The sequence below is a fragment of the Prinia subflava genome, assembly GCF_021018805.1.
Source record: "Prinia subflava isolate CZ2003 ecotype Zambia chromosome W unlocalized genomic scaffold, Cam_Psub_1.2 scaffold_55_NEW, whole genome shotgun sequence".
Classification (NCBI taxonomy): Eukaryota; Metazoa; Chordata; class Aves; order Passeriformes; family Cisticolidae; genus Prinia; species Prinia subflava.
Genome location: NW_026960620.1, coordinates 180,583 through 202,631, shown reverse-complemented (window position 1 = coordinate 202,631; position 22,049 = coordinate 180,583). Strand labels below are relative to the sequence as shown.

Here is a 22,049-nt window from a genome sequence, read left to right as displayed (position 1 = left end):
ATCCTATTCCTTAGTTACTATCTTAAATCATACCTACGCTTCTACCCTGATCCACACTTGATTTGGTTAAAACAATAGCATGGAGCTGTTTACAGAAGCTGACGCTTGTTCCAAGCTAGCTGCGTCAAGTTCCAGTTGTACGTTCTCTACTTTCCTCCCCCTACACATTACTCAGTCCAGAAATTATATTTTTTAACCCTCCACCAACAAGTGCACCTGCAGGGAGAAACCTGGGCCCCACCTCAGTCAGGCCAGAACTCCTGTGTTGTGGTTTAAGGTTCCTGGGGTCTCAGCCTCTGACAATTGTGAGACAGATGAGGGATCTTCGGACCAACTCTTACAATAGGGAAGGGCTTTGTACTTGACCTACAGGACGATGAGACTGTGGGATGTGTGGGCACACACAGGATGTTATGGTGATATGTGTGGTCATAGCTGATGCTGGAAGATGGTTACCACAGCTCACAGGTGAGCTACAGAACTCTGGTCCCACCACCCACTCCCAGTTTGGCCCTCAGCAAAGAGCAAAAGGATGTGTCACAGCAAGGCTGACAGTGAGGCACAGCTTGTCATGGTCCTTGATGGGGTTGTTACAGTGGTATGCAGTGCCCTGAATTACTGTCTGCCCACTTACTCATCAAAAACAGCAATCCAACTCTAAATTAACAATCTTTTTTCTGTATTCTTCATTGATTCACAAACCTGAAAATATTATCTTCCTCACCTTCAAATTAATTACATTAATAGTTCACAGTTTCTTGGGAGACAATTCCCAACTCGGTTCTGGCAATGGAGCAAGACTGAAATCTGGCCTAAGCTATTCTGCTAGGAAAGACCAAGGAGCTGTTCTGGAGAGAAGAAAATGTCCCCTCTCTTTTTTGGGGAAGGAGAGTATTCCAGAAGGACCTTTTTTAACCATTACTTGTCTTCAGTCAGTTCAAAGGGTCCTTGGATCTCTCCAGGATTTTCTTTACAGAGGGCTGAGGAGAATATATGAAGAGGTCAGGGCTCCAGCTTTCCCTCCTCAACTTCTAGAAGTACAGTGTACAATTGAAATGATGCCCCAAAATCTTTGCTGTGGACAAGGATCCAGTCCTTGCTCCAAGCACACAGCTCAAAATGTTTGTACATGGCTTTCAGAGACCAGAATTCTTTTGAGACATGAGTTTGAATCCATCATCCATGATGGATCTCCAATTGCGTCATAACCCCCTTTGCCTCTTGAGATGGATGACTGCTCCCAGGAGGACACCAGCAGCCAGGAGCAGCAGGACTCCTACAACAGCCAGAGAGATGACTGTGGCCTCTATCTGCTCTTGGGTCACCTTACATCCAAAAAACATCAGCTTCTGGAACTCATCCTCATCCTCAAGCAGCAACCCTGAGAGACAAACAGAAAGGTATTTTCAACAAGAGCCAGCAATACCAGAACTGAAAGGTTGCAAGAAATGCAACAAAGGAGCATTAAGAAAAAACTGATGTAAAGTAGTGGAATCACCATCTCTGGAAATGTTCAAAAGATGTGTAGATATGGAGCTTAGAGACATGTTTCAGTGCTAGACACGACAGTGCTGAGTTAATGGTTGGACTTAATGATCTTAGGTGTCTTTTCTAACCTTAATGATTCAATGATTCAAAGGAGGCCCCAGTGCCATCCATCTGTCAGCCCTTCATCCCTGAGCCCACACAGAGATTTGAGATGGATAGTTCCTTCCCTAACCTGCTCCAACCCAGAACTTGACAGTGTCTCATAGGTGTCCAGCTCAGTCAGCCACTGCTGTCCCCAGCCCAGAGATGAGAACATGTGTCCAGGCTGGGGCTGCTGCAAGTTCCCCCAGTCCATGCTCCCTGTGCCCATGACTGCTTTCCTACACACCACTGAGTGCACTCACTCAGCCATGCCCATGGAGAGTCACCAAGATCCTGAGCTTGCTTGTGCCTCCACACAGAGGCAGCAGCCACCTCCTGAGAAAAGAGGCTGTCTGCTCAGGCAACAACTGCTGGCCAAGGTTTCTGCCTGGTGAGCACACACAAGCCGATATCTGCACATGGTATAAAACCAAATTATTAAATATTGCCACTACTGCTCTCACATATTTCCTACTCCTCTTCTGGTTTGTCAATTTTGAGTGAGGAAAATGTTGGGGAGAAAATGACTGAAATACCAGTGGAGAAAGCCTGCTGAGTTGCAGGTAGGTAGCTGCATTTGTAACTGGCCTGAACTGGCTCTCAAATCAGCTCAATTTCCTCGCAGCAGCTGAAAAATGGAGTTGTGAAGAAATGTGGAATTGCATTTTATTGAAATGGTATGCTCTGGCTCACCCCTGGAAAGTGTGTGGTTTGTCCCAAGTCTGTAACCTCCCTGCAGTATCGTGTCTATGTAACCCCATTGGCTGAAGAATCTTACCGTGCCCACTTCGAAGCTCCCTGTTAAGGGTGCAAGCAGAGGGCTCGCTCGTTTTGCCTTGGAGGCCTCCAGAGGCTCTGCTCCTCTCCCCTTCCCTCTCCCCTTCCCTCTCCCCCTCCTTCCCCCTCTCCTTCAGTGACCATGCTGCCTTCCTGGAGTCGAACTCCAAATAAATCCTCATCTCATCAGCACCTCACCAGCCGTCTAGAGTCTCCTTGCCTGCCTGCATGCTAACACCCATGACCCTAGGACCCGGGGGGCTCCCGGGGAACCCTCCCCAGGGACACCCCCGAAATCTAAATTACAACAAAGAAAGATGAAAAATCAGGAAAATAAACCACCAGTGTACTCTACTCAGACTTCTACCACAGAAAATTTCAAAGGGATCATATCTACTACTCCCCTTCTCCCTGTGCTGCTCAACCAAATGTCTTCTCACATCTGTTCTTTACAATGCCCAAAAAACTCCAGGCACATGCTCCAGGCTCTTTTCTCGGGAGAACATCAGAGCAGAAGGCAGATGTGCTTGTTTGCATGCTGACTCCATCCCTTCAGCTTGTAGAGATGATTGTGAAACTTCCCTAAACCACAGGGTCATTGACAGTCTCCATTGACTCCTCCAAATCTCTGCCAGTACTTAAGCTCATACTCTGAATCTGAATCCATACATAGCAGGCACAACAGAGTGTGAAGTCACTAACCTTTTCCACCTAACACAGGCAAACAAGCCTAACCAGCCCAACTTCTTTATTTCTATCACCAGAGGACAGACTAGTGCTCTCCCTGTTATCTACTGAAGCAAGGCCTCGCACTGAGGCACTGCCAGGCTGGCAGAGTAGAGGCTGTGGGTGCTGTGTGTGTTCCTCCCTCCCCTTACACAGATCCAAACCTCTGTATTGCTCAGGGATCTGCCCTCTCCCCTTCCCACAGACAGGGTTTGGCAGTGCTGTACACACCATACCTGGGGTGGCAGTCAAGTCTTCCAGCTCTGACTCTGAAAGGAAACAAAAGGAGGGTGAGAAGGTGTTGGGCTAAGCAGGCAAAGCCCAGAACAAGGCAAGGATCAGATCCAGAGGCAACATGGTTTTCCAGGACTAGCAGGCTGTCCTTTGTCCTGTCCATGTTTTCTCTCTCTACGTGAGATGAGAATTTTTGTCACCTGCTTCAGAGGCAGCCCCAGTTCCAGTGCACAACCCTTTCCAGCCTTCTAAAGGAAAGTGCTGAGGGAGAAACAGAGATGGCCCTGACACTGGGCAGGCACTGGTCACTCACAGCTGAAACACTGGGGCATTCACTGTTTTGGTAATACATCTAAAACCAAATAATCGTGTGGGCTCCATTGCAGCCAAACCCAGTACTGAGAGTCACTCACCTCTGAGCACCTTCTGGTTCTCAGTAAAAACAATTACTGGCTGAGAGCTGAACATGTCAATTCAGACACGAGCTAAAATTCAAACTCAGAATAACAACATAAGTAATGTAAACTCCAGAAAGCAATTTGTTTTTAACTCCAGCTCCAGGTATTACCATATTTAAAAGGAACATCATCATTTAATAACAACTAGTTATCTGCTCCATTAACTGGCTTTTTGTATTATGTAAGAGTTGAGATACAAACACTCAGAATTTCACAGCAGTAGCAGGAAGTGCTGCTGGATGTTTTAGTGACAGCTCCCTACCTCCTCTAGGCAGGACAGTGAAGAGGATCTCCATCGCAGCATGGATATGGTCAGACACGTGACAGTGAAGCAGCCATGTCCCAGGGTTGCCAACCAGCATCTCCACCATTTCAAAGGTCCCAGGGAACAGATCCATAACATCTGCTCTGTAGCTTTTGCCATTCTGTCAGAAAAGGGAGGCCATTATCTGCAGTGCTCAATGCATCTTCTCAGGAACAGAATTCTGCCAGTGTTGCTGGGGACCACTTCAGCTTTTTAATGCTCAAAAAACCCCAAAGCTTTCAAAAAGCAGCTGCAGGGGCTGTAGCTTGGAAAACAAACAATTTGGTAATGCTTAACCCTAACAAGGATTAAGCCGGACATCTCAGCACAACACAGAGGCTCAGGCAATCAGATGGGGATATGTAAAACTACATCCTTTTCCTAGCTGGGTGAAGCTTCTTCAGTCATTAAAAAACATTCAAATACAGAGTCAAGTAAAAGTGCTGATATCAGTGGTCAGTATCTGCTTTACCATCAGCAGATATTCTTACCTTGTATATGAAGGTCTCAGCATGAAAATGGACTGTGTGGATATCAACCTCGTGACCCATTCCCAGCAGGTACCAGTTCACTCTCTCTCCCTGGTACATGGTGAGCCCAGGAAAGGTGGCATAGAGCCTGCCATTGATTGCTGTGCAGGGAATAACACAGAAGGGAAAAGGCTGTTAGTGAAATTGAATGGGTGCTGCACCTCCTCAGAGGAAGGTGGCAAATTAAAGGCTGCAAAGCTCATCCAGCATCCAGTGTATCAGCAGTTAGTGTCCCCCACAGGACAGTCCCCCCAACTCAGCTACTTATCCATTCTGCTCACAGCCAGGACAAGTGACTTGCACTCCAGGCCTCAAATAAATCTCAAAAACTACCTTTGCTGAAAACCTGCAGTAAGCCAGCAGAAGTGGTTGCTTCTAGAAGTCAAAATGCATAAAAATGGCATTTTCAGCCCAATGAAAAGTTCTATCATAAAGTTCTATCATAAAGTTCTATCTTGTTATGTAGAAAACTTCTATCTTAGCATATATGAAAAACTCTGTCTTCCCTACATAAAGTTCATACAAATTACAAACAGCACTCTACCCTATTTTTGTTATGTCTATACTCTATCACTAGGCCTGAAGCTGTCCCCTTCTATACTAACAACTAGGACTTAAGGCATGTAAAACTTAAGGCTGAGGGTTAGATTTCTACTTTATGCAGCTAAAGCTTTATATATTCTAATTTTTCTAAAGGTTTTAATTCTATCTCTGTACTTTTCACTCTCTGCGGAGGATCCATGGAAACATGGACTCCATCATCTCCCCCTCTTTGTTTCCACATGTAGACTTTCTCAATAGCTTTATTAATCATCTATATTAGTTTTAGGTTTGGCTAACTGGTAAATCTGTGCTACTAAAAGCAAGCAAAGCAAAAGGGAAAAAGGATAACATACAATTGTTCCCCACATCTACTAACAGAAATTCTACATTACTACAGATTCTCACATTAAAATCTCCAAAGTCCAAAGTCTTTTGTGACTGAAGCACACGATGGCAGGTGCAAATTGGAATCTCTGCGCAGTTTACGTCTGCGTGCTTGCTCATCTTTTCATGGAGTGGTCAACGTGTTTCTGTGCTCGATGTCTTCTTCACATTCTATGCTAGAATTCCCCTGGGCTCAAATCTGCAGAAACACAAGCAAGCCCTTTGCCCCAAGTTAATAGAGAAAGTGTACTTCAATTTGTCCTGTTTCTGGATTTCTAAACTAAAAAAAACCCTTTTCCTTGTGTGTTCCGGTGTAAAATTGCACTTAAAGAACATCCACTGACTGAGGGATATTTTGTACTTCTCCATTCTAATGAGTTAGCTCCTGTAAATACAGGAAATTGCACCAGCTGGTAGACTGGGCAATATTTATGATTGATGCAAATATTACATAAGTGCACAGGTACTCTAAACAAATGCATAACTCTGTTAAGAACTGACAGAAAACAGGAAAATTCAGGTACAACAATGAAGAACAGGCATAATTGATGACTTTTAACAATTACATATGTGAAATAAGATAATTATTAATTACTAAAACACCGTGCTTTCATCTCAGAGTCTGCAGACAGCTTTTGGAACCTTTTTTCAGTGAGGACTCAGACCACCTTTCCCAGGCAAGATGCTTGGTTCCACTCTAAAAATCGGTTCAGCTGTCATTTTACAGGGTCAAATTGCCAAGTCAAAATGACTTGAATTTGTTTTTTGAAGCAGAAACCATCTGAGCTTTTGGCAGAACATCTATCCAGATAGAGTCAGGGCTTGGCCAAGGCTCAGGCTCTAAACTGGAGTGAGGTCCCTTAATACATTTCTAAAACAAAGATCTTAACAATAGCAGTTATGAAATACTTAAACAAAAAATAAAGGAAAAATCTTGAAATGACACGTGTCCCTAGATAGTTAGAAGGATACTAAAGCACATTAGAAATCCACTGCAAATGAGGAAAATTAACAAATTCACATCAAATAATTAATATATCAACACTAATCATCTTAGAAAATTGAAATGACACCTTTCTAAACTATCATATACTTATAACTTACAAAAAGGGAAACTTCACTAAAACAGCTCACAACTAACAACAATCCTAACGTGGATTTTTGAAATGCAGCTAATGATAAAACCTTTCAAACCTTTCAAACCTTTCATCTTCTTCCATCTACTAATAAAGGTATGAATATGCATTTGTAACATATGGATAAAAAGCCTCTGGGTTGGAAGTGACGGTATCGATCGATCAATCCGATCTATCAATCCAACCTCTACCTTCTGCAACCTGAGGAACGAGCCCTGCCAGGGAGCCAAAATGGGATTCTAAAGGTACCATCTATTGTAGTCTTTGTCACTCGGGATCAGGGCCCTGGAGTCCCTTTCCCTTTCCCCCCTGTGGCGCTTGCCACTGTAGCTCTGGTCGGGGCTGCTGGAGACTCTGTGAGGGTTCGGGACCTCAGGACCCCTTCCTGCCATTGTGACTCTATGGCCGGGAACCCTGTTTGGGATTTGTGATCCTGGGACCCCTCCCTGCCACTGCGACCCTGTGGCCGGGAACCCTGTTTGGGATTCGTGCTTGATTTTATTTCCTTTTGAGTCACTCAGACACATGAGAGATTACCCTCTGGCCAGGATGTTGCTATTCCTCCTTACAGGGACAGCCACAATGATCAGCCTTCTCTGCAAGATCAAAGATTTGGACTGTAGGTGTGCTGTAATATTGAGAACAGACAGTTTAATTCTGTTTGTGCCACTGATAATGGAAAAGGATGAGGACATTCACCACAAGTAAGGTTCCCTACTGAGAGAGGTTGCAGAATCAACACCAACATTATCGTGCATTTTGTTGCTTTCCACAAATTTCTCATCCAGCAGGTTGATCTCCTTGTGGTTTCCCTTACTGAAATGTTCCACATCTCCTCCAAGTACCAGGACTGATTTTCATCAAAAACTAGGAAGAGCAGAGAAAACTTCCTCTTTACATCCTTCCTGGTCCCACTGGACTGCAGGGCCCCTCTCTGGCAGACCTTCAGGGGCCCAATCAGCCCACTGTACATATCCTAATGAGAAGGAAAAAGAGTTCTGAGGCAAGGACCTTCTCACCCTCTTCTATGCACAGTTCTTTGCCTTTCAGCAATCATTTTCTATTCCTGCATCACTCCACTTAAAACAACCAATGCTGTCATACAAGTATTCTTGTTGGAGAGCATCAGTCCCTGAAGCACAGGAACTGTATTTGCTCTTATAAATTGTCTTGGGTTGAAAATGTAACCAAAAATGTGTATTCTATTTTCATCTGTTGAAGTCGGTTGGGAGGTATTGTTCTTTATCTCTTGTAAATCTAGGGGTGGAACGAGGGCAGATGCTTTCTGTTAATGGGACACCTGATAACACCAGATAAGGCAGTGTTTTCTTATCTCTTCCTCCACCCATCCTCCTCCGAGGGACATCACCTGTGAATGGGCAATTTAAGGCCTCTCACATGACTGATAACATTACTTCATTCCATTGTGAGATGCTCTGTTGCCATGAGATTCTCCTAGCTAGCTGAGCGTTTCATATAAAGTAGAAGTTTGTACCTTCTCACGCTCTTTTCATGTAAACACCAGCTATGTTCTATAAACATAGCCATTGTTTTCATATTCCATGCTGGGACAAACAAGACTGTGTGACAGTCCCCTTGACCAATGTGGTGAGAGGTGGGAATGCTCACTCTCCAATCCATGGGCACCTTGCTAGAAGTATATAATAGGAAGTAATAAACAAGGGGCAGTGTTCTTCTGCCCTGCTGCTCTGATCAACCCAGAACTCCGGCTCCAGTGTGTCTTTCTGGCTAGGCTCGCGGTGATATCTGGTGCCCCCACGTGGTCAAGTTGCAATCTTGTGAGACAAGAAAAAAGAAGAAAAACCCTGTCTTCCACGGCTGCATAAGAAACCCACGATGTTCTCAGAAGACAGACTCCTAATGGAATTTATTTGATCATTTCTGATGTCCCGTGAAGCCAACACAACCATTGAACAAGTAAGAGAACTGTACACTTGGGGAAGGACACATGGAATTTTTTATAGTGCTCAGAAAGCACTCTCAATCTCCCCATGGAAAACCCTAGGGAAAAGCCTTTTTTCATCCGTCCTTGACGGAGATTCTAATGCAGGCATTCTCTTAGGGACTTGGGCAACAGTCTTTTTGCTTCTAAAAGAGACTGGGGAAGATTCCAAAACAGATTCTGGGCTTATGACAGAAAGCAGAGTGGGTTCTCCTGTCAGCTCCGTCGCTTTTGACGATGAATGCTTTGACACAGGGATCGAACCAATGCAGGAGATCCCAGCACCCACGTCGGGGGTTGGGCGTCGCCAGCAAGAGTTTTGGAAGGGCTGCGAGGCTTTTTTGGGTCTTTTTGCTGGGTCACTGTGCGCGGGGGGCGCCGGTGGGCCATGGGGGTAGGGCGCGCCACGTCGGCCCCCGCCGCACCAAATGGGGGGGGCTGGCGGCCGCTGTCGCCGCACCGCCGGTCCGCCCGATCCCGCCCCGTTCCGCCCCGGCCCGCCCCTCCGCAGCCCGGCCGTTCCCCGCGCAGCCCGCGGAGAACGGGCTGGGCGCCGCGCTATCGGCCCCCCTCCCTCCCACGCGGCGAATGCCCCCCCATGCCAAACGGGAGGGGCTGGCGGCCATTGCCTCCGTTCTGCCGCCGTTCCACCGCCGCCCCCCCCCCCCCCCCCCGCCGCGGTGGCCCCGCCCTGCCCTGCTCTGCGCGGGCTTCGGTGGAAGAGCCCAGCGGGGACAGCCCTTCCCTGCCCCCTCCCCGCACGGCCTGCGGAGGGTGGGCTGGCTGCCACGCCGCCGGTCTGCCTGGCCCCCGCCGTGGCCGCCCCGTCGCCGCCGCCGCATGCCATGGAGTGGCCGCTGCCGCCGCACGGCACCACCGCCCGCCTTGTCCCTGCGCCGCACTGGTTGCTGAGCGCGGGGTCGCCGCCGCCGCCAGCGGTCCGCCCGGCCCCCACCGTGGCCGACCCCCCCCGCTCCGCACGGCCCCTCCCCGAGCGGCCCGCGCCGCAGAGGAGAGCTGGGCTCACCGCACCGCCGGCTGGCCCGGTCCCCGCCGCGCCGCGGCCCCCTCAGTCCCCTGCCGACCGAGCAGGGGCCGAATGCTGTGGCCAATCTGCCAGGCCCCTCTGCCCAGCGCAACGTACACGCCCCTGCTTGGAGCGGAGGCTGAGTGAGGCGGGGTCTCTGGCACCCCCTCACTGCCCCAGCCGGCCCGAGCCGGCTGTGGGGGGGGAGGAAATGAGGCTGGAGCGCTGTTATCTGTGCACGTTCGCCCTGTCCTGGGATGTAAGTTCTGGTCCTGCATTGCAGCTGATTATGGCTGCTGAGCTCACGGAGCCGCTGTCTGAATATGCAGCAGTGCTCCAGCTGGTCCCAAGAGCTGTGGGCGTGGTTCCACAGCCTCACGGCCACGATGCCCTGCCCTGGGCAGTCCCGTTTCCCTTCCGAAGGGACGGGGCAAAAAGTGATGTAGGTTTTTCTGAAGTAATTCAATGGATCAGTGCTGAATTTGAGAATCTGATCCTTCCATATGAAATTAGACGCCTGGCCTTGGCGTTATTTGGACCTGTTCAGGTTTCTACTTTTGAAGACAATTGGGAACAACTGGCCGCAGAAGTGGCTGTCCAAAATAGTCAATTGTCTCAAGAAGATCCCTTGTTTGAGGTCAGAGCTGATTTGCTTACCGGGAGAAGCGAATATATGCTTATCCTGATGTGCAATTTGGCCTTCCTTGGACTGTCCTGAATCTGTGCAGATGCATAGGTATATCTGCACTGATAAAAACTATGTTATCCTCCTCTCTAAAGCAGGACTTCTTGGATATAGCCCAGAATACAGGTGAAGCCTTTGTTCAATTTCTAGGGTGTCTCGTGCATTCTTTAGAGAAGCAAGTTGAGGATAACACTTTGAAAATAATAGTGCTAGAACAATTTGCAAGGAACAACGCTAATTCTGCTTGCCAGAGGCTCCTGGGAACCATTCCTGGGACTTCTAATGTCCCGGATATGGTCCAGGCCTGTGCGGTTCTGGACACTTCTGATTTTAGTGTCTGCCCCGGCTGCTGCCCCACAGCCGTCTGATAAGGGGCTGAAAAGTGAACATAAGACACAGGCGAATGTTCAGGCCAGAGGAAAACAGGGAAAAGAGGCACAGAAAGTGACTCCCTTGTTTTTCTGCGCACAATGTGGCGGGCCAGACCATACTGCAGAGATATGTGAAGCAGTGGTTCATGATGGCGAGCCCTTGCCAAGCCGGAAAAGTCGGAAGCGGAGAAAGCGCCGAAGATGTCTGGGGAATGAAACAGTTTCCCAAGCTCTGGAGCAAGAGCAAAATTCTTTGGCTGGTTTGCAGCCAGAATCTGAAGTTCAGGAAGTGCTGATGTTGCCACAGTAGCAACAGTCAAATTTTTTTCTTTGGACTTTTGCAAAGTGCACACTTGTGCAGTTTTCCCACATCCACCTCCTATGTCGCATTCTTTAAAAAAAATTCAATTGCTCAATTTGTGTTTCCTAAGTTTTCTGTCCACAGGTTCGGGGATCTATGCCATGAAGGCGGCCGCTGCAAGTCTGCTGAGCTGCCTCAGGTGCACTGGACTGATCCTGTCTGATCCTGAAACCTTGTGTACTCTGTGCCACCCTGGTGCCACCCATCAGAGAAGCCTCTTCGAGATCTGATTGACATGGACACGGACTGGCCATCCTCTCCTTTCCTGTATGGCCTCCATAGTGGTTTTGGATCCTGTGGAACTGCCTGTTGCAGGACTGGGTGGAACAGTGCGATGCTGTGTGAGCCAGCAGGCTGTGTTAATCGTGGACTCAGAGGAACTGTTTGCGATGGTTCAGTTTTATGTACTGCAGCCATTGTGACCTTTGTGGGGAATGTGCATGTGGTTTGGGGTTGTGGTTTGGGACAGAACTTTGATTTGAGTGATTTTTTTTTTCTTGGAATGCTCCTGCCTTTGCATCATATTGCCTTTGCATCATATAGAAATTTGAAAAATGAGGGTTGTTTGGTCAAACCATTGTAGAATATGCTCGAGGTATTTTGAGCAGGTTACTGCAAGGGGATTCAGGGTAAAACCCTGCACAGCAAAGGCAGAATCAGGCCAACAAGCAATCCTCACACCATGACCAAAATGAAGGTCGGTGAACTCTGTACAGGTTTTTTTCTTTCTTTTTTCCGGTTGTACAATTGTTCATTTTTCTTTTTTTGTTTTCTTTTTGTAATAGTTAAAAGGGTGAGATGTTGCCATGAGATTCTCCTAGCTAGCTGAGCGTTTCATATAAAGCAGAAGTTTGTACCTTCTCATGCTCTTTTCATGTAAACACCAGCTATGTTCTATAAACATAGCCATTGTTTTCACATTCCATGCTGGGACAAACAAGACTGTGTGACAGTCCCCTTGACCAATGTGGTGAGAGGTGGGACTGTTAACACTCCAATCCATGGTCACCTTGTTGGAAGTATATAATAGGAAAATAAACAAGGGGCAGTGTTCTTCTGCCCTGCTGCTCTGATCAACTCAGAACTCTGCCTCCGAGTGTCCTTCTGGATAGGCTCGTGGTGATAATGCTCCACTCAGTGGGAGGAGCCAAAGCCTTTCCACCAGGATAAAACCAGAAATCTCAAACACCAACATAGCCTGTTTCCACTGGATTCCCAGAGGAAGACTGGACCCTTTTCTTGAGGATCATCTCTACTCCAACGGAGCCACAACTGTCACTTTGGGAGGACTTACTTCAGAGTGCTTCCAACACCCTGACCAACAGGGTGTCAGGTTTGCATTCTGACTGTCAGTGGTCCTTTGTACTATTGCATTTATCTTATTTTATTGTATTTTTACCTTTCTTGTTGTTTGTTCTTCTCTCTCTATTAAATTGTATTTCTGACTTGGAGTCTCACTGGTTTTGCTTTCAAACCAGTACATAAATGCAAATCCAAAAGTCATAAATATGGATGGTATCAAAGTATTTTTCACTCAGTGACTGTAAAAACATCTGCAACTTGAGATAAAAAAGCCATTATTTCTGGGTTGAATGTGATGGTTTATTGCAGAATCCTCCAGGTTGTTGCCCTGTGAAATCAGTGCTATGACACTTCTAGCAATGGTCAAATCTGCCTGCTTTATTCATGAGGTTTATTTCGGACAATTTCTGCCTTTTGTAGATTAGCCCTATGGCTCTCACCAGTAGAAACCATGACCAACTGCGAGATGTTCTAATAGCCTACAAATAACTGGAGGAAGGTTAGTAGCAAGGAGAGATGGTAGATTTTTTTTTTTATGAAGGTTTGTTAGGAAAAAAATAGGGACAGACATCAGGACAAATTTAGATTATTTCCTCTTCAAGGAGAAGACTGGACATGTTACCAGGTCATTCTTCCACCTCTTGGCTGGGCCAATCTCTAAATTGTACCCAACTCACATTGTTTTCTAAACAGGGTAAAAAATTGGTCTAATTAGGCTTTTCTGGTTATAACTTTTATTTTACCTTTACTGGGTCCACTGCAGAGTAGTAGATCCAAGGAATACAGGCTGAATCATTTGGCCCTGGACCAGATCTCTCAGGAACTTCCCATCAGTATGTCACAATGTCACCTGAGGGACAGAACAGCACCATACACCAGGTGACATACCCACTCACTAAGCAGCAGCAAAACCAAATGGAAAAAGAAGATGCTGTCTCCAAAGCCCAAATTGAATTCTGTATTTGCCAGATGTTGCATCTGCCTTCCCCAAACACAAAGCAGGGTGGAAGCTCCCCTCTCAGAGCAAGACAGCGCTCACAGGATGTAAACACTGCCTGGTACCAGCACATTGCAGGTTTATCTGCTGCTTTCAAAACTGGATCTGATCATGGAATGACCATGGAAGCTCATTCAAATGGAGCTTAAGATAATCTTTCTTCTCTTTGAAGTGAATTTCTGATGCTAATTCAAATTGATTAAAATCACCCTTTTCTCATATTAGCAGCCCATCTCACAAAGGATCTGTCTGACAGCCTGATTGTGGCTTGGACAGTCTGGGCAAGCTGGAGGGGACCAAAACTTAAATACATTGGCATCTGGATCATAAGACAAAGTGGCCATTTCAGTCAGATCCTAGCAAGCAATTGTGCATTTCTCCTATTTCATACTATTTTCATACTATTGTGCTCATTCATCCCAAAGAAGAGGCTCCCCCCATCCTAGGACTGACTGAGCTGTCACCTGCCATCACCTTCCCCTTCCCACAGAGAGACCACACTCAGTGTGGGAGGGGATAAGGCTGCACACAGAAGAATGTTCTACATATGTCCCAGATGGGCTGCCATCCCCACACAAATGGTATCACTAAAACTGTGCTGGACCTCAAAGACCAGTTACTGTCCAGTTAGAGCACTCTACTGTAACAAAACCAGGACATCTAAGGCTGCTTAAGGAAATCAGTCTGGCTCTGGGATAAAATCAGCTGTGTGAGCCCACACAGGAATGCAGCTAGAGACAGGGACCTACCAGGGTTTGCCACTTGGGGATGTCCAGTCTGCTGCTCCAGCACCCCATGTACATGGATAGAGTAGGGTCACGAGGTGTTGTTCTTGAACACGATGTTGAGAATATCACCCACTTACCCCCACAGAAAAGGGCCTTGAGACAGGAAGAGTGTACTCTGAGACCAGCAAAATCCATCAGCACATCTCCTGGGATATACTCACCCCTCTCTCAACATCTTCTCCCCAGAAATATTGCCTTATAATATTTATGGTGTTCTCCTTCCTCTTCTCTACCTCCCAAAAAGAGAATTGGATGTCAGTCCCAATCCAAGTCTTAGGAAACTGGGCTGATTTTCACAATGAGGACAATGAAGGTGGTTACACATCTTAACTAGGCCCAGCACAGCTAAGGCTTGATTTCTGAATACTGTTATGCTAAATGTCACATGTTGATCACCCCTTGCTATTGGTTTCAAAAAATGTGGTACTATTCTCTCAGGGTTGTTTTTCCCTGAGATTTTCCTCGGGGTTGCTGTTCCCAGAGGTAATAAGGTTTTTCGTCTTCTCTTTGCCCTAAGTATTTCACACTGGAGCCAGAGACGACAAGCTGAGTCCACCAGTGCATGTTTCCAAGGTTGTTTATTCTTCATTATCTTAGTTCTTTCTCAGCTCTGCCAGGCCTCCCTGGCAGGGTACATTATCTTAGTTCTTTCTCAGCTCTGTGAGGCATCCCCAGCAGAGCAGGACATGCGGCAGACTGGGCGGATCAGAGAGCCCCGCACCTTATGTACGGTACCCCTGACCCAACCACCGTCCAACACGTACTTTTTATTTACAAAATTTTACCAATGCCTACTACCTATGCTAACATGTCGTTTCTACTCTAAACCAGTCTCTAAAATCCAACTCAGCAAAAGATGGGAGACGAGAGCAAGAACAAGGAGCACAGGGGCCTCTCCCCAATTCCTCCATCTTGTCTCTTCAACCCCATATACTAAAAATCCTAGATTCTACATTTACATTCTATGAAAAACTAAATACTACTTATTTTGAATTCTCCCAGCTTGTGATTCTTCATACAATGTGGGCATTCACTCCCTTGGCCAGGGATCAAAAGCAGTGTCCTCCTGGGCTCTGTGTGAGGCTGGTTGATCCCCTTGTACAGATCCCAGACCCCCCCGTCTGGTCTCCAAACCCTCCAGGGTGGTCAGAGGGATGTTCTAGACTCCAACACTATTCAACTGAGCCTGGCAGTGTTACAAATCAGAGCTGCGGCCTATTTTGAGTGGCAGATGCTGCCTCAGCCTGGCTGCCCTGACACCACTTACAGCCTTAGGTTCATAACACAGAGTTCTGTCTCCACAGACCTCCACTAGTCAGTGCAAAATGCTCCTCCACTTCCCAAGGCTGCCTGCTTTTGCCCCAGAAGCATTTCTCACAGCTACAGATTTTCCCCTCTATTTCTCAGACCCTTCTGAAGTCAGTGGTTGTTTCTGTCCCATAGTCAGAGAAATGCAGCTGTGAAACATGCTTGGCCCAAGTCATGACAGAACACTGGTGCAAAGACCAGTGGAAAAGCCCAGGCTTTCCTACAAGCTGTGCACAGGACTCTTCTAACTGCTCTCTCCAAGGTGGCAGATGAGAGTAGGAGACAGTCCCAATTTCTCTGCACTTACTTACACAGCAGATGCCTAAATATCCAGTGAGCCTTCAGATTACAGCTGTGAGCCACTGCAGCTTTAGAGCCCCAGTCCCATTGCTGTGTGTGAGAGGAAGGTGAACCCTCTGCACACATCCTTACCCAGTATCCCTAGGTGTTCATCACCACTTATCCTGGCCTTGGGAGTTTGGAAAGTGCCATTGGTGTACTCCCTGTAAACTGCTTTCTTGTACCTGGAGCCGAGCAGTCCCTTCTCATTGTTCAGAAACACGTCAGAATAGCTGAGAAATGCAGAATGAGTACTGACATAACCAAAACCTCATGGGGAACAAACAACTAACTTGTGCCAGGGGGTTCATAAGCTGAAGGGGGTTCCCAGAGCCAGCTTGGGCTGCAAAGGAGAGCATAGTGATGTGGAGGGCTGAGCTCCCGTCAGCAGCACCATCAGCATATGCACCAGGTCACAGGGTGGTCAAGACACCCAACAGGCTCCACCAGGGTCTGCTGGGACACTGCCACAGGTTTCCCCAGAAGGTGGGCTCTACCTCTCTGCAGAGTGGTTGTGCCATTCCCTCTCCCAGGTGCAGTCAGGTGCGTAGTCCCACACCAGCTCCTCTGCCACGATGTAGAACGTCCGCACTCCCGTGTAGCGATGGGCAGAGGCAGTGCCTGTCCTTCCACACTTGGAAAGATTGTACTGTTGCCTCATCCCAGACTGGTAGTGATTGCTCGTCTCGCAGTAGATCTCAAAAGTCCCTGAGGGAGGCAGGTTGAACAAGGAAATCAGTTGCTTCCCCGACTGGTGTCAGTATGTGCTTGGTGTATCTCTGTGGTGCTTAGGGAACTTGGTTGCCACAGGCCAAGGTTAAAAGGAGTCATTGGAGAAATCAAGCAGGAATGGCACAACAAAGTCCTACACATAAATCATTTCAGGAAGTTTTCTTACACAATAAGCACCTGTAGTACAGCTCACCCTGTAAGAGTTCATACCACACTAGAGAATCTGCCACAGGAGCAAATACCACAATGGGAGACTTCTCCATCTGCCCAGTCAGCTGTGCAGGCACTCACCACTGTTATCAGGCTGCATGAAAGCAGTGGCAAATGTGTGGGGGAACAGATTGGCTGAATCTCTCTGCATCCCATTCATCTGCATGGTGTTTCCCTGAAACACAGCTCTGTGTACATCCGCTTTGCTGCCCAAGCCCAGGAGGTGCCAGGACACTTTGTCTCCTTCACACATGTCCAGCCCAGGCTAGTTACCAAACATAAGTCCATTGATGGCTGGAAAGGAGAAAGCAATTAACTCTCTGCAGGCAGGTGTCAGCCAGGAGATTTTGAGCATACACTTTGTAGGACAGGCCTGCCAGTCAGAAAAAGGGTAACTTGTTTGTAATTCACCCCTGAATACACTGAGAACACACTTCTCCAGAGAGCTGTGCTGCTTGTCCATGTCTCACCTGGTGCCTCCAGCCTGGCTTGATTCCAGGCCAACACCACACAGCCCTTCCAGCCCCCAGCTCAGCCTTTAGGTGAACATCAGCCTGTACTTTGCAGGTTCATCCCTGTTGTCATAGAGCAGCATCCAACCATACCATGCATCCTGTTGGATTCTTCAAAGCCATCATCCTTTTTCACAGATGTTTCTTCCATCCTCAAGTAGTACTTTATGTTGGCATTTAAATACCAGCGAGGTTCTTGTCAAACATGTTGAAGAGAAGATAAAATTCTTTGTCGATCCCTTTCTATAATTACAGTGATGGCTGTTAACTTTTAAAATACAACAATTAACTATCCTTAGTGTTAAAGCTGTTTTGCTTGGCTCTTATATTCCCCTTTATTTTAAAACATGGCTCATTGAGGGACAGGACTCTGACCCTTTACTCATGTTGAACATTCCTCTTTTATTTCACAAAAGGCACCACTATTTTCCATATTTCCCATGAATAAAATTAACAAAACTCAGCTAAGGCCATGAAGTCAGTGCCCCCTTCCTTCCCTACACCTAAGGTGTCTGTCCAAACCAGACCCACGACCAGAGCCCAGACACAAGGCAGGCTGATGACCACACCACATCCCTCCTGCCTCCTATCACAGGCCTGGATTGGGGATTTTTTAATTACCCTAAATCCTTTAGAGTGTTAATTCTTCCAAGAAATGCATGGTGTTTCCTCACTAAAAGAACACTGTGATGGTGTCCAGACTCTCCCACTGGTGTCAACTGTCCCCAGCAGCACACAGGCAGCCAGCCTGCTGAGAAGGTGAGCAATTCCCAGGCTGCAGCTCACGAGTACAGCAGTGGCCATGCACATTCCACAATTAAGCACTCATTAAAGGCTCGCTTGAGATTGTGGAGCCAGAGTTGCCACCCCAGGTGATTTTTCCGTGTCTTACATTTACAAAGGTCTGTCTCTTTTGTTTACACCCTTCCAATACCTGCCCATGTTTATCATTATCACAGCTCCTTCACCTCGAGGGCTGTATGTATTCCCAATCCTCTTTGCTCAGCAGATCCACATTTCCACCCTGGGTAGCATGTTGATTTCTTCTGCACTCCTGAGTCACATGGTGCCCCCACTGAATGTGAGCTCCCCCAGGAAGGCTCTGAGGGCAGCAGTCCCCAGATCTGTCACTGCTCCCTGAGCCACGCTGCAGGACAGCAGTGAGGGTTTGATTTGTCATCTGCTGTCTTTCACAACAAGGCTCTGCTCCTCTGTCTGGTACCTCCCCAGGGATATCAATTTACTGTCTTCCCTAGATTTACTGCCAAGAATAGACTACTCCTGAGTGAAATTCCAAGAGGAAGTTCTGGCTGCCCTTCAGGTTTCACCTCTCTATCAAAAGCGTAAGACTGTCATGGATTTCCATAAGCTTTTTTTGCAGCCAGCTCTGCTTGAAAACTAACTTCTCTGACAGAATAAATGAAGCTCACTCAAACTTCAAAGCATTGTATCACCCAAGCAGAACACCTGTAAGCAAAGATGTCTTTTCAGTGTTTCTGGGACTGCAAGGACTATTCCACATGCCTCTCTGAAAGCAGCCTGCTACACAAGCCTCAGGACAAGAGTTACCTATAAGGTAACTGTTCTAAGGTACAGTTGTTCAGCCAAGTTTGTCTGTAAATTAAAAGCAGAGCTCAGGAACTGTTTTGAGGGCAGCTCTTGAGATCCCAGAACAGTACTGGCCTTTCCCAGGCGAGACCTGGGCACCAGCTGTACCAGCAGTAACTTGGTAAAGAACAAGGCTTTGATTTGACTCTCCTGGACTTACAGTACTGCACATTTGTTTTTAATATGCTCCCTAATGTTTTGCTGATGCTTCCTTTCTCTACATGAAAGCAAAAACCTGGTAGGAATGGGGCAGGAAAACCCCTTTACCTGCTTGTTGTTGTTATCCAAAGTGCCCGACTTGCAGATGAGCAGAGGCCCCACTAAGCCTGAGCTGGAGTCTTTGACAGGATTAGCAGCTGAGCTGTACATCCAGGTGAGGCAGGGAGGGTCGCTGGACGTGGGCCCCCACATGCCTTGGAACAGTCCAGCGATACGTGAAGTTGTGCAGTGGCACCACAGAAACCCCACTCTGGGACAGGCCTTTAAAACAGGGATTACAGGGTTATTCCCAAGTCCCTGCACAAACTCGGATACACCTTCTCACCAGCTACTTTCAGAGCAGACTTTACTTAATTTGTGTCAACCAAATACCCAGCACCTCTGATGGGGGTGTACTCAAGAAAAGGGATCCACCAACCATCATGGTACCATATCCCTTCTGATGCCTTCCCATAGGACACTCCATGTGGCTGGATGCTGAGGGGCCAGGAGGCTTTGTTAAAAAATGTCACCAGGATGGTGTCTCCGACTTCAGCTTTGATCACTGGACCTAGAATATAGCAGAGAGAGCACATCAGCAACAGAGCATTTCCCCAGGCCATCAGGCAAACCAAAGCAGACAGGGCACCTTCCTCCAAGCTGCAGGGCCAAAGATGAGAGCCAGCAGATGGCCTTGCCTTGCTGCTGCTGAAGGGAGCTCAGTAGGAGCAGGGGCTGGCAAGGATTGTCTGAAAGTAGTTTGGGTCCACAGGAGAACTCAGAGAGGCATCACGCCTTCACACAAGGAAGTAACAGAACAGCCAGATGTGCTGGAATGCCCTCAGGATAGGCCCACACCTCTCCCCCACCTATGTAAGGTCCCCTCAGCCACCCAAAACATGTGCCTCAGAGGTGTGAGATGCTCCAAGCCCACCAGAGTCTGTAAGTCCATGACGCAGCTAGCCAGAGAGGAGCTATAAGCCTTTACCATGCCTGTCCCCAAGCACCCACTCAGGAGAGAAAGCTCTCTGTGAGAACATGGGGTTTGCAGCATGCCTTGAAGGGGCTCAGACAAAAACACATAACCAGGAGCTATTGCTGTGACCTGTTTAGCTCTAGTCACACATACTATACTGTGTCCCTCAGCCCTTACCTCTGGAATACCTTCGGAATGATCCCTGAAGTGATTCTGTCCATTCTACCACCCTGCACCTTGGCCTGTTCACTTTGCTCTCAGATGTGACTGTTGTGAAGCACCTCTTGTGCCCCACCCTGCCCTTCAAAATGAGCAGGCAGGTACAGCCACCTGGCACTCCTAGCATCAGCATCCTTCTCACAGACACTGACAGAGGATTTGTGTTCTTGGATGATTCTCACCAAGTATTCCAAGGTGTTTCTCTTCTTCTGATTGCTGCTTTTCCTCATGGAAGCTCTCATCAGTATATTCCACATACTTTGCCTTCCAATAGACACCCCCAATTCGGTAGAGGCTACACTTGAAATACTGCTCAGCAGGACTAAATGCAAATCAGCCCTGTTCCCCTGCTCCCACTGGGAAGGCCATCAGCATCTCCAAATCAAGCAATATTTCAGACAAGGACAGCACTTCTAGTTTGGAACAAGCACAGCTTTGACTCTACAAAGCTTTTTTGCCCTTACAGACTCATCCACCTGTGTGTTCAGGGAGCACCTGTAGCACACAGCCCTCTCCCAGGTGAACCTGCCAGGTGTGATCAGCATCACTACACAAGATGTGCGAAGGAATGAATAAAACTGCAGTGCAGTCAGTGGGAAGGCAGTGCTAGAACTCAAACCTCTTCAGAAGCTGGGGACAGCCCCAATCGTGACTAAAATAAACAGCTGTAAAAGTATTTATTTCCTCCACTACCACCCTCACCAAATATAAGTAACAAGCCTTGCAGGAGAGGCAGTGCAGTTACAAGGCCAGCTCACAGGTCTAAGGTCTACAAGGCTTGCTGCATGGCATTGGGTAAATAATTAACCACTCTACATTTCCTCTTCTCCATCTGAATAAGGTATATCCCCTCCAACAGATTACTAGGGAAGGGAAGTAATCTCTGTGAAAGGAGAAGAATCTCTCTTTCAGTTAGCCAAAGACTGAATGGGAAGTCTCTCAACTGCTACCCCAGTCACCTGACCATGGGATGGAGGGCTGCCATCCAAGTCCTTGCATCTGATTTCCTAGAAATTGCTTCCTACAGCAACACCAGCCTGAGGCCCATCTGCAGGCCAGCTCTGCCACCCTGTGCTGCATCAGGGGCTTTTTGAATCATTTCTCAAACAGATCAATCTGTTCCTAGGTTAGGCAAAAATGTTCTCAGATCAATCTGTTCCTAGGTTAGGCTTGCTAGGTTAGTGTGAAAAATGCATATTATATGGCTCTACACAGATATTTATTATATGTATTATGCTAGGTTGGAAAGTTATGCTGTATTAACATTTCAATAATATAGTAAATGTAGTAGTGTAATTAAAATCAAGCTTCAGTGGTTAAAATAGAAACTATGTGTGTGAGATATTTTTTTTAGCTCAAGAAAAGGAGAAGATAATCAAGAAATTCTTTGCACAGCGATAACAATTACAGAGACCCCTAAATTTTCCGGTGGAGAAGAATTTATGGCTCTCCTTATCAACAGAAACGAACTTTTCCAAGCCTGACTTAGACTCAAAGGTGCCTGGGGATTAACAGAAAGTTTTTGACAAGCACCAGGCGAATTTCTTGTTTTAAATAATATATGCATAATCATGAGGTGACTCCTCTTAAGGAGTAAATTCTCTTTTAATGGGGTCCTTTTCCTGGCTCACTTTGGTCCAGGAAGAGGTACCCATCCCGGGCTGTAATTTTTTTGCTGGTATTGTCTCATTAATTGTCCTAATTCTAAATTGTTTAACCTTTATTATTATTA

General features: G+C 47.1%; 1 pseudogene; it reads right to left on the bottom strand.

Moving 5' to 3' along the window:
- Positions 1-658: 658 nt before the first annotated feature.
- The window catches only part of LOC134565291 (hephaestin-like), a 45,503-nt pseudogene continuing 24,112 nt past the window's right edge, over positions 659-22,049 (bottom strand).